Raw genomic sequence first — 13,670 nt, 5'->3', positions numbered from 1 at the left:
AGGTGAGAGAAGATGGCAGCTTGGGCCAGGGTGTGGATGGAGGCGGTGGTGAGAAGTGGTTGTGTCCTGGATAGATTTTGAAAGGAGTGCTAATACAGACATAAGAAGAGAGGATTCAAGGATGATCCCAGGGTTTTGACCTACGGAAATGTCAATATAAGGTTGCCGTTCCTGAGGTGAGGAAGGTTACACGTGGAGTTGGGGGAGGGAAAAGAGTTGGGAGCTCAGTTTTGAACATAGGAACTTTAGGTGCCTACAGGATATTAGAGTGGATGAGTAGACCATTAGATAGAGGAGCCTGGGGTTCAAGGAAAGGGTATGGACTAGAGATACAAATGTGGGTGTCACCAGTGTAGCATGGTATTTAAAGACCATACAGAAAGTCAATGTGGAATATCAGGAGCAAGAATTTCCTGTCCCCTTCTAGGTCCGTCAAGCTGTACTAAGAATCAAATTGATATGAGACAGATTAACAGGAGAAAATCAAATTTAGTTTCCTACATACAGGGAATCCACACTGACATGGAAATTCCAAAGATAGGCAAAATAAGGTGTGTGTGTATGTATCCATCCTGAACTAAAGAGAATCAGGTGGGGGTCTGGGACTTTGAAGGGAAAGAATGCAAGTCACAGGGCAAGAAGAGCGAATGTTTGGTAATTAGATGCTTGCCTTGCCATATAGATGGGTCACTTGGATAAGACTTATTTCTGGTAATAACCATTATTAAATTGGGGAAAGACCCCAATTTAGATTCTTCTATTAGTCAAGGAAGGGGCAAAAAGTTTCTTTCATAGGGAGGAAGTCCATAGGGTCTTGATTGCCTTTAGGTCAAAATAATCTTCAAGCCAAAGTGGCCCACCTTGGAGCAGCCTGGCCCTTGGCCCCTACAGGACCAAGAGTTGAGGACTGTACGGGTAAGGCCCAATGCCAGCCAGACTCAATAACCCTCACATTTCTCTCTTCTCAACAGCCCTCCCTTCCTTGCTTTTTTTTTTTTTTTTTTTTTCAATTAAAGAGGATTTTGTGAGTGATAGGGTCAGTTTTTTTTTTTTTTTTTAACTTCGGTTTCTGGATTCCTAATCTCCAGTATGTGCATAACAGTTTAAAGAATTCACCATTTAAATTTTAAAATTGTATTTGAAGCTATCCACACAAATATGAATGCCAGTTGTGATATTTTTTATAACACTGTCAATGAAATTCTTTTGCAATTTAGAACTATCATTACAAAGCTAATAGAAGGAGCTATGAAATTTCTAAAGGCATTTCTAATTGATCTTAAATTTATCAATTGCCAATCGTTTTCAACTTACAGAAATGTTGAAATTTTGAATGTTGAAAGTTCACTTTGTGATAAGTAAGCCAATCTCTCGGTTGTAGATCCTTTCCAAGAAATATTAAAGAATGCCAAAGCTGTAACACTAAATTTGTGAAACAGCTCTTTTCTTTGTAAGATGAATTGAATTAGTTCTTGGGTTCCACAAGTGTAAATTTATCTTTGAAACAGATTTTTTCCTTTTTTATTTTTTTTAAAGATTCTTCAGTGATCTGCACACCCGACCTAGGACTGGCACCTACAAAGCCAGATCAAGAGTCCTGTGCTCCACCAGCCAGGCGCACCTCCACCAGCGACTACTAACTGCTTTACACAACTCTAAAGTCATATACAGATTTTAAGAAGTAAGTTGTTTAATGAGTTCAGTTTTCATAAATTCAGCCCAATATTTTAAAATTAAATTATCTATATGCTTGTGTTAAAAAAAAAAAAAGTACCTGAGAGCGTATTTTTTAAATTAAAATCTTGTGGAAAATAGTTATGAATCATGAGAATGGTGATTTGTTACCGTTTGCTCTTTGTTTTCATAAGCCATTACAGAAACCTTTCCGAGGGGTTCATTCATACTGGCTTCCCAGCATTAGGGAAAAATCACAATCTGGGGCGGGAGAGGTGGGAGCCCGCTTTCCTCTGCGGCTCGGGCTCGCTGGGTGCTTTCCAGCCGGCGTCCTCCCACGTTCGGGCCACTGATTTGGGGCAGGACCGGCTGCGTTGGCTCCTGGCGCTGAGCACCCAGGCAAAGGCGGCCCTCTCACCCGCGGCGACCGAGCTCAGACCTCTCAAGGGCACCACCGGTCGCTCGCCCGAAGGCGACTGTGACTCCCCGCAAGGCTTCTCCCGCCCTTCTCCAAAATGGGGGCAGGTCGGCGCCGGGGACGCTGGGCGCGCTCCCGCGGAAGCATGGAGGGGGCGGGGCCGGTGGGAGCCCGGCGCTGATTGGCAGGCGCGGCCGACCTGATCCCAGGCGCGGGTCGGTAGAGTCGGGCGCCGCGGCCTGGGGCTGGGATGTGAGGGGCTGCGGGCTCCGGGCGGCAGCTGCTCCTGCGAGTCGCGGCGACTGCAGCGCGGGCGGGCGGGCGAGGTCAGCGGACGCCGTCGGCGGCTGGCCCTGTCGGCCGCGGGATGAGGAAGCGGACGGAGCCCGTCGCCTTGGAGCATGAGCGCTGCACCGCCTCGGGCTCGTCCTCGTCGGGCTCGGCCGCCGCGGCGCTGGACGCCGACTGCCGCCTGAAGCAGAACCTGCGGCTGGCGGGCAAGGGGCCGGCAGAGCCGCGCTGCGCCGCGGACGCGGGCATGAAGCGGGCGCTGGGCAGGGGAGGCAGGGCGCAGGGGCGGGGCCCCCTACCTGGCCCGCAGGCAGCTCTTAAGCCCCCCGCCCCTCCGTACGTTTCTTGCCTGCAGGAGCGCCCCACGTCTACCCTGCATTCTCACGTGTCCTCTTTCCCTCGCCTGGCCCGCCAGTGAGGCCCGCGGGCATCCTTTCCCCAGATAGCTGCTTGCCGGAGGGCCCCCGACTGTCCCCTTCCCTCCCCTGGTGCCCTTTTCTGGCCCTCCGCGGAGCCCAGCCCCGTGCCCTTACCCTCCCCAGGTGAGCCAGTGGTACCCCGTCCTCGACCGGCTGGACCAGCGTCTTTCCCAGGGGCTGGGAGCAGGGGGCAATCACGACCCCACGTTGTAGAGTAGAGGAGGGCGTGGGGGGCGTCCCTTGTGAGGCTCCTGGACGCCTCTCACGTAAGAGGTGGGACGTGGAAGGGCAGGCTCCAGAGCCAGAGAGCATTGGGATTCTTGGCCTCAGATCTGCATAGAACTCAAAACTGAGCGCCCCTCTTGCTGGGCTGGCCTGTGCGGAAGCTTACCTTTTCCCGGTTTCTCACTTTGGTAATTTTTTCTCGGGTAACTAGTTGTCAGAAGTGGCATTCTCTGCTGGACCTTTGGGGGAAGGTTCAGTGGTGTGATGTGGCCAGGGGTACACCGCATCGTCAGCTGTTGGAGGGAAACCTGTCGTTGCTTGTGCAGATGGCTAATGGTGCTTGAAATTGGATTACACTGAGTTGTCTCCTTAGGAATCTCTGTAGAATCTGGAAGTCTTAGTTTTTTTTGCGTTGTCTGAATAGGAGATGAATGCATCCAGGTAAAGCTGATTTCAGAATTAAGATAGTGTATTTCACAGGGACAGATCTCTCCATATGCTGGCTTTGTAATTAATCTGGCTGTTCACAGAACGTATCATTCATGGCAAGTTTGAAGTCTGGGTGTTTCACGGTTTTGAACAGGTTAGTATGTAATGTTCTCAGGTGTTGTTGCAGAGTCGTTTCTTTTGGGGTCAACTGGAACGCCCTTAATTGACACTGGCCACTTCAGTGTCAAATATTTATTAAAATAGCCTCTAAAAATATCAATATCATTGCCTAAAAGATCATGAAATTGAAATTGAAAATATTTGGATAAATAATATTTATCCAAATAAATAAATATTTATCCAAATAGGCACTTCAACATTTCAACCTCATTGCTTAAAAGGTTATGAAATTAAACTATAGTCTTCTCTAAGTCAGTGGTTCGCATTCTTGCCAGAAGGGCAGGGACTGACAGTATTTTTTTTTTCTATAAAATTATCTAGTAACTGGTCAATATCTTTTGTGAAACTAATTCTAGCTTGAATGTACTTTTGTAAACAGGTTTGGCATTACACCTAGATAAGTTTGGGAATTCTTCCTTTGAAGAAATGAAATTATTAGGCACAATAGTGTTTGGGGAAACAGTGCTGGCCCGAAAGATGTATTGTATTTCAAAGATACGTTTATTTTCATTTTTGTATCAGGACAAAGAAAGACATTCAAGAGGTGCTCATATCCTTTGGAGGAACGAAAGACTGTTAGGGAATAAAAAGAAAAGCAGAGGGCAGGAAAGCCAAATGTATGTGTTACTCCGTGGTTTCCTTCCCTATTTCTTGGAATGTTCTCCTGGTCATTCTTCTCCTTTGTTTTCTTCTTCACCCAGGTCTCTGCCCAACTGTCACGTCCTCAGAGAGGCCCATCCAAAATAGACTTCTTGCCACTCCCAACACCCTTATTCTGTTTGCTTTTTTCATCACACTTATCTCCCTTGACCTTGCAATTGTCCGTGTACTTAATTGGCTTTATTGGTTCTCTCCTCCCCTACAATAATGGAACCCTATGAGAGCAGGGGCCTTGTTTCCTCCACTTTTCTGTCTCTAGTGTATGGCCATAGTAGGTGGCGGAAAATACTTATTGAATTAGTATCTCTAGCATAAATTCCTAAGAAGTGAAATTGCTGGGCCACGGAGTGTGTGTTTATAATTTTGAAAGGTGAGGCCAAGGAGTCCTCCAAAGTACTGATGGATACTTTTTCCCCGGCAGGTCAGTTACTTCCTTTCCCCCAAATACTGAATATCACCAAATATTTGGATCTTTTCTCTATTTGATTGATGAAAATGACATCTGATTTGTAGCTTTAATTTGCATTTCTAATTGTTAGGTGGCAATTTTTGTGTGTTTTTATAAGCCTATTGTGTACCTTTGAGTCTCTCAGTACGTGCCTTTGTTTGGGTCCTATTGTGCACATTTTCAAATACACAAAAGTAGGGAAGAGAATATAATGAACCTGGATGTATCCATCACGTCTTTTTAAACAGTTTGCCATGCGTTGCCAATCTTGAATCATTTGTCCCTCTTCCCTCCATTTCTTTGTAGGGTGGGGGACTAGAATGTTTTAAAACAAATGATTTTATTCGTAACTACTTCAGAGTATAACTTGGGAACTGGAACAAATAGAGACTTTTGAAATATATATAACCTCATTGCTATATTTATCAAAACTTTTTTATATTTATCAAAATTAACAATTTATTGCCTAGTACTAATTTAATGTAATATCCAATCTACATACACATTTCTCCAGTTGTCTCAGAAATGTCTTTAAAAGGTTTGTGTAAAAATCCTGTACATTTCTTAAATTTATTCCTAGTTGATCTTTTTTGTTGTTGAAAATAGGACCCTTTCTTATATTACATATTTTTATTATTGTACTTTACTAATTTTTATTTTATTTATTTATTAGAGAGAGAGGAGCACAAGTAGAGGGAGTGGTAGGCAGAGGGGGAGGAAGAAGCAGGCTTCCTGCCGAGCAGGGAGCCCCATGCGATGTGGGGCTTGATCCTAGGATCCTGGGATCATGACCTAAGCCCAAGGCAGATGCTTAGCCGACTGAGCCACCCAGGTGCCCCTGTACTTACTGATTTTTCAAGCAGGAACTTATGTCATCATATTGTTTCTAGTAGTTTTTGCAGTTGGTTCTCTTGGATTTTCAGGTATAATATCATATCAGTTACAAATAATAAGAATTTCATTCCATGTTTTTTACTTTTTATGTCTCTTGTTTCTCTTTTTGGTTCCTTTGTATTTCCAGGACGAGATCAAATACTAAGTGAGAATGATAGTGGTTACGTTGTCTTGTTCCTTACTTCACTGAGAATGCTTTTAGTGTTTCTGCCACACTAGTTATTTTACTAAGGGCTGTGTTGTTGCTCTTTGTTTTTTTAATCAAAAATGGTTGTTGAATTTTATTAAATACTGTTGTAGCATCTGTGAAATTATACAGATGTTCTTCCTTGACCTGTTCATATGAATAATAGTAACAGATTTTATGTTATTGAATCATGGTCATATTATTGAATCATCAGTGAAACCTCTGTTAGTGTGTAGCCAGATTCTAGTAATATTTTACTGAGTCATTTTACATTGTGATTTGTGAAACCAGTTTGTAATTTTGTTTTTAATGTAATCTTTATCAAGTTGTTTTAGTGCTTTCCTTAGCTTTATTAAAAGCTTTCTCTGCTTTAGCCAGTTTAAATACTCTTGAAATGATGTGTTTCCTTAAATTTGGTGGAATTCCCCAGTAAAACTACCTAAGCTTGGTGCTTTTGGGGCGCCTGGGTGGCTCAGTTCTTAAACCTCTGCCTTCGGCTCAGGGCGTGATCCCAGCGTTCTGGGATCAAGCCCCACATCAGGCTTCTCCGCTAGGAGCCTGCTTCTTCCTCTCCCACTCCCCCTGCTTGTGTTCCCTCTCTTGCTGGCTGTCTCTCTATGTCAAATTAATAAATAAAATCTTTAAAAAAAAAAAAAAGCTTAGTGCTTTTTTAGATTTGCTATCATTTTCTGGTTTAGTTTTGGTGATTTATACATTCATAGAAAATCATCTGTTTTATCCAGCTTTTTCCTCTGTATCTGGGGCTGTTATCCCTGTCCTGTTCCCTGATTTTTTGTGCTTACGTTTTTTTCCTTTTTCCCCCTTTCATTTATTTATTTATTTATTTTTTAATAAAGAATTTTCTTTTTTTCTTTTTTTTTTCTTTTCTATTATATTATGTTAGTCACCATACAGTACATCCCTGGTTTCTGACGTAAAGTTTGATGATTCATTAGTTGCGTATAACACCCAGTGCACCATGCAATACGTGCCCTCCTTACTACCCATCACCAGTCTATCCCATTCCCCCAACCCCCTCCCCTCTGAAGCCCTCATTTGTTTCTCAGAGTCCATAGTCTCTCATGCTTCATTCCCCCTTCTGATTACCCCCCCTTTCTTTATCCCTTTCTTCCCCTACCGATCTTCCTAGTTCTTATGTTCCATAGATGAGAGAAATCATATGATAATTGTCTTTCTCTGCTTGACTTATTTCACTTAGCATTATCTCCTCCAGTGCCGTCCATGTTGCAGCAAACGTTGAGAATTCATTCTTTCTGATAGCTGAGTAATATTCCATTGTATATATGGACCACAACTTCTTAATCCAGTCATCTGTTGAAGGGCATCTCGGCTCCTTCCACAATTTAGCTATTGTGGACAATGCTGCTATGAACATTGGGGTGCATATGGCCCTTCTCTTCACTACGTCTGTATCTTTGGGGTAAATACCCAGTAGTGCAATGGCTGGATCATAGGGTTGCTCAATTTTTAACTTTTTAAGGGACCTTCACACTGTTTTCCAGAGTGGCTATACCAATTGCATTCCCACCAACAATGTAGGAGGGAACCCCTTTCTCTACATCCTCTTCAACCTTTGGTGTTTCTTTCCTTGTCCGTTTTTGCCATTCTAACTGGCACAAGGTGGTATCTCAGTGTGGTTTTGATTGGAATTTCCGTGATGGCTAATGATTTTGAACATTTTTTCATGTGTCTGTTAGCCATTTGTATGTCTTCATTGGAAAAGTGTTCATATCTTCTGCCCATTTTAGGATTTGTTTATTTTTTTCTCGTGTATTGAGTTTGAGAAGTTCTTTGTAGATTTTGGATACTAGTCTTTTATCTGTAGTGTCATTTGCAAATATCTTCTCCCGTTCCGTGGGCTGCCTCTTAGTTTTTTTGACTGTTTCCTTGGCTGTGCAGAAGGTTTTGATGTTGATGAAGTCCCACAAGTTCATTTTATCTTTTGTTTCTCTTGCCTTTGGAGATGTGTCATGAAAAAAGTTGCTGTGGCCGATGTCGTAGAGGTTGCTGCCTGTGCTCTCCTCTAGGATTTTGATGGATTCCTGTCTCACATCGAGGTCTTTTATCCATTTGGAGTTTATCTTTGTGTATGGTGTGAGAGAGTGGTCAAGGTTCATTCTTCTGCATGTAGCTGTCCAATTTTTCCCAGCACCATTTATTGAAGAGACTGTCTTTTTTTCCACTGGATGTTTTTTCCTGCTTTGTCAAAGATTTTTTGCCCAAAGAGCCGAGGGTCCATTTCTGGGTTCTCTATTCTGTTCCATTGGTCTATGTGTCTTTTTTTGTGCCAATACCATGCTGTCTTTGTGATCACAGCTTTGTAGTACAGCTTGAAATCAGGCAACGTGATGCCCCCAGCTTTGTTTTCCTTTTCAAGAATTCCTTGGCGATTCGGGGCCTTTTCTGGTTCCATACAAATTTAAGGGCTGTTTGTTCCAGTTCTTTGAAAAATGTCATTGGTATTTTGATTGGGATAGCATGGAATGTGTAGATTGCTCTAGGTAGCATAGATATTTTAACGATGTTAATTCTTCCGTTCCATGAGCATGGAATATTTTTCCATCTTTTTGTGTCTTCTTCAATGTCTTTCAAGAGCGATTTGTAGTTTCTAGAATATAGATCCTTTACATCTCTGGTTCAGTTAATTCCGAGATAATGTATGATTTTTCATGCTATTGTAAATGGAATGGATTCCCTAATTTCTCTTTCTTCAGTCTCATTGTTCTTGTATAGAAATGCAACTGATTTCTGAGCATTGATTTTGTATCCCGCCACATTACTGAATTGCTCTATAAGTTCTAGTAGTTTGGGGGTGGAGTCTTTTGGGTTTTCCATATAGAGTATCATGTCATCTGCGAAGAGAGACAGTTTGACATCTTCTTTGCCGATTTGGAGACCTTTTATCCCTTTTTGTTGTCTGATTGCTGCTGCAAGGACTTTTAGTACTAAGTTGAAGAATAATAGTGAGAGTGGGCATCCTTGTCGTGTTCCTGACCTAAGGGAAAGGCTTCCAGCTTTTCCCCATTGAGAATGATATTCACTGTAGGCTTTTCATAGAATATGAAATTGAGGAATGTACCCTCTATTCCTACAGTCCGAAGGGTTTTAATCAGGAAAGGATGTTGTATTTTGTCAAATGCTTTTTCTGCATCAATTGAGAGGCTCATATGGTTCTTGACTCTTTTCTTGCTGATATGATCTATCACACTGATCGATTTGCGAATGTTGAACCACGCTTGCATCCCAGGGATGAATCCCACTTGGTCTTGATGGATAATCCTTTTAATGAACTGTTGCCTCCTATTAGCTAGGTAGGATCTTGTTGAGAATTTTGGCGTCCAAATTCATCAGGGATATCGGTCTGTAATTCTCCTTTTTGATGGGGTCTTTGCCTGGTTGGGGGATCAAGGTAATTCTGGCCTCATAGAATGACTTTGGTAGTTTTCCTTCTATTTCTATATTTTGAAACAGCTTCAGGAGAATAGGTATTATTTCTTATTTGAATGTTTGGTAGAATTCCCTGGGGATCCGTCAGGCCCTGGACTCATGTTTTTGGGGAGGTTTTTGATCACTGCCTCAATCTCTTCATAATTAATCGGTCTGTTTAAGTAACCAATTTCTTCCTGTTTCAGTCTTGGTCGTTTATAGGTTTCCAGGAAGGCATCCATTTCTCCCAGGTTGTTTAATTTATTGGCATAAAGCTGTTGATAAAAAGTTTCTAATGATCCTTCCTATTTCATTGGTGTAGGTTGTGATCTCTCCCTTTTCATTCATAATTTTATTAATTTGGGTCCTTTCTCTATTCTTTTGAATAAGTCTGGCCAGCGGCTTGTCGATCTTGTTGATTCAAAGAACCAGCTTCTAGTTCTGTTGATCTGCTCTGCTGTGCTCCTGGTTTCTAATTCATTGATCTCTGCTCTAATCTTGATCACCTGCCTTCTTGTGCGTGGGTTAGACCTGTTCCAGTTCCAGCTTCTTGAGGTGTGAATATAAAAACTGCATTTTAGATTTTTCTATTCTTTTGAGTGAGGCTTGGATGGCTGTGTATTTCCCCCTTAGGACCACCTTTGCAGTGTCCCATAGGTTTTGGACCGATATGTTTTCATTGTCGTTGGTCTCCATAAATTGCTTAAATTGATTTTTAATTTCCTGGTTTACCCAATCATTCCTGAGCAGGATGCTTCTTAGTTTCCAAGTGTTTGAGTTTCTTCCAAATTTTTCCTTGTGATTGAGTTCCATTCTCAAAGCATTGCGGTGTGAGAATATGCAGGGAATAATCTCAGTCTTTTGGTATCGGTTGAGACCTGTTTTGTGACCCAGTATGTGATCTATTCTGGAGAACGTTCCCTGTGCATTCGAAAAGAATGAGTATTCTGTTGTTCTGGGGTGTAGTGTTCTGTATATATCTATGAGGTCCATCTGGTCCATCTGGTCCGTTCAAAGTTCTTGGTTCTTTGTTGACTTTCTGCTTAGGTGATCTGTCTATTGCTGAGAGAGGAGTGTTGAGGTTCCCTACTATTAACGTATTATTATCTATATCTTCCCTACTATTAACGTATTATTATCTATATGTCTCTTTATTCTGGTTAAGAGTTGGCTTGTGTATCTAGCTGCTTCCCTGTTGGGAGCATAGATATTTATAATTGTCATATCCACTTGTTGGATACATCCTTTAAGAATAATATAGTGTCCTTCTGTATCTCTACCTACCGTCTTTAGTTTAAAATCTAATCTGTCAAGGTACAACACCCAGTGATGACAAAAATACTCAACAAAGTAAGATTAGAGGGAACGTACCCCAAAATAATAACAGTAACCATATATCTAAAACACACAGCTAACGTCATACTCAATGGTGAAAAACCAAAAGTTTTGCTTCTAAGATCAGAAAGAAGACAAGGATGTGCACTCCCAGCACTTTTGTTTAATATAGTACTGCAAGTCCTGACCTCAGCAATCAGACCAGGAAAAGAAAGAAAAGGCATCTAAATTGGTAAGGGAGAAGTAAAACTGTCACTATTCGTGTATAGCACGATAGCACGATACTATATCTAGAAAACTCTAAGGACCCTACCAAAAAAAAAAAAGTCACTAGAACTCATAAGTTCAGTAAAATTACAAGATGCAAAGTTAATACACAGATCTGTTCCATCTCTATGCACTACGAATGAAATAGCAGAAAGAGAAATTGAGAAAGAAATCCCATTTACAACTGCACCAACGATTAAACACACACACACACACACACACACACACACACACACACACACACACTTGGGAATAAATTTAATGAAAGAGGCTTTAAGACCGGGACTCTGAAAACTATAAATACACTGATTTAAAGTCATGACACACACACAGAAAGTAAAGACATTCGATGTTTGTCGATTGGAAGAATTAATATTCTTAAAATGTCCATACTATCTAATCCACAGATTTAAGGCAATCCCTATCAAACACCAACAGCATTTTCCACCGAACCAGAACAGACCTAGAATCTGTATGGAATCGCAAAAAATCCTAAATATCCTGGAACATGGCTGGAAGTATCACAATTCCAAACTTTAATTTACGGTACAAACATGTAGTAATCAAAACAGTATGGTACTGGCACAAAAATAGACACACAGAGCGATAGGACAGAATAGGAAGCTCAGAAATAATTCCACAACTATATGGTCAATTAATCTTCAACAAAGGCCACAAAAGTATACAGTGGGGAAAATAAAGCCGCTTCAGCAGATGATCTTGGGGAAACTGGACAGCAACGTGCAGAAGAATGAAACTGGACCACTTTTTTTCCACCATAGACAAAAATTAACTCAAAAAGCTTAAGGACCTAAATATGAGACCTGAAACCATAAAAATTTTAGAAGAGAGCACAGATAATTTCTCTGACATCAGCTGTAACAACACTTTTCTAGATATGTGTATATGATCCTTTTAGTGTATTACTGAATTTGGTTTGCTAATATTTTGTTGAGGATTTTTGTAAGTGTATATTAGGAATATTGGCCTGTAATGTTTTTCTTGCAGAATCCTTGTCTGGATCAGGTATCAGAAGAATTCCAGTTTTATAAAATGAGTTTGGAAGAATTCCCTCCTCCTTTATTTTTTGGAAGAATTTGAGTATTAATTCCTTTTTGAATATTTTGTAGAATTCACCTGTGAAACCATCTAGTCCTGGAGTTTTGTTTTTTGGAGGTTTTCAATTACTGATTCAACCTGCTTACTAATAATCTGTTCAGATTTTCCATTTCATCAGGATTCAGTCTTAGCAAGTTGTATGTTTCTGGGAGTTTTATCAATTTCCCTTAGATTGTCCAATTTTTTGTATATAATTGTTCAGAGTAGTTTCTTATGATCTTTGGCATTTCTCTGGTATCACTCTTTCATTTTTTATATGAGTTCTGTCTCTCCCTCTCTCTCTCTCCTTGTTTTTGGGGGTGGGGGAAATCTAGGTAAAGGCTTGTCAATTTTATTTTCAGAGAATCAGTTCTTAGTTTCGTTGGTATACTCCATTATCCTTTTAGTCCCGCTTCATTTTTCCCTGCTCTAATCTTTGTTATTTCTTTCCTTCTAATAACTTTGGCCTGATGTGTTCTCTTTCCAGTGCCTTAAGGGGTAAAGTTAGGTTGTTTGTTTGAGACTCATCTAGTTTCTTGAGGTTTCATTTATTACTAGGCATATGTGGTGTTTTAAATCCATTTATGAAACAGAAATGAACACTACATTCAGTCATAAATTAAAACAAAACCTAAATATCTTTTGGGGCGCCTGGGTGGCACAGCGGTTGAGCATCTGCCTTTGGCTCAGGGCGTGATCCCGGCGTTATGGGATCGAGCCCCACATCAGGCTCTTCTGCTATGAGCCTGCTTCTTTCTCTCCCACTCCCCCTGCTTGTGTTCCCTCTCTCGCTGGCTGTCTCTATCTCTGTCGAATAAATAAAATAAAATCTTTAAAAAAAAAAAAAACCTAAATATCTTTAGAGTTCAGTAATTCATCTGTTGTGTATAACACTCAGTGCTCATCACAAAACCCAAATATATCATGAGGTTTCATGTGTCCTCACACTTTTCTTTAAGCTTCTAAAGCATATTGTAGAATTTTTTATAAATTGTAAATTTTCCGTATGAGATATGTGAGTTTGCCTGTATTTTTTTAATCCGTTGCTTTTATTGAGTTTATGGAGATGACTATGACTAATTATCCACCCTTGTCTTTGTGCAAACAATGAAAACAATTAAAGCAGTGTTTCTCAAACTTTGGTGTGCATTAGAATTGCCTGGAAGACTTGTTGATGCCAAAGGTAAATCCCACTGGATTCTGATTCAATAGTTCTCTCGAGGGCTAGAGTATTTGCATTTCTGACAAATGTGTAGGTAATGCTGCTGGCTTTGGGGCCATCTTTTTGAGAACTGTGGAATTTGTCGAGCCTCTGGGACCTTAACTATCATCTAATAATTTTTTTTTATTTTTCATACACATCATAAATATACTTTAAACTATATTATAGGCAGCTTGTGTTGAAAACATAGTGCGTTAGTACTGTTAGAATCAGAAAGGCAGTTTCTATCTAACTGAATTCTGACTACGACAAGTAAAGGGTATGGAGTCACAGGGTCAGAAGAGTTAGTGAATAAAGGATATTTGGCTGTGTTCCTGGAATATAGATGCTCCTTCCAAGTGTTCTGTATTATGGTAGCAATTGAAAACAGCAACGTGGGAGCTCTGTGACCTTGGGCTCAAACCGTTTGGATTAAGCTTGGGATTCCTAATATTTCAATGAGGTTGAACTAGAGGACAGCAACTTTCAGCTACAAC

At 40.9% G+C, this 13,670-nt stretch overlaps 1 protein-coding gene across 1 annotated transcript in view; it reads left to right on the top strand.

The window, feature by feature from the left end:
* LOC125281397 (dual oxidase 1-like) overlaps nt 1-13,670 on the top strand; it is a 385,354-nt gene that overhangs the window by 70,491 nt on the left and 301,193 nt on the right. Inside the window, 1 exon segment of the mRNA XM_057313035.1 lies at nt 1,537-1,681. The gene's annotated coding sequence lies outside the window, so the exon portion shown is untranslated.

Source organism: Ursus arctos, unplaced genomic scaffold (assembly GCF_023065955.2).
Source record: "Ursus arctos isolate Adak ecotype North America unplaced genomic scaffold, UrsArc2.0 scaffold_16, whole genome shotgun sequence".
Classification (NCBI taxonomy): Eukaryota; Metazoa; Chordata; class Mammalia; order Carnivora; family Ursidae; genus Ursus; species Ursus arctos.
Note: the sequence above shows the minus strand (reverse complement) of the source record. Positions and strands in the feature narration are given on the sequence as shown.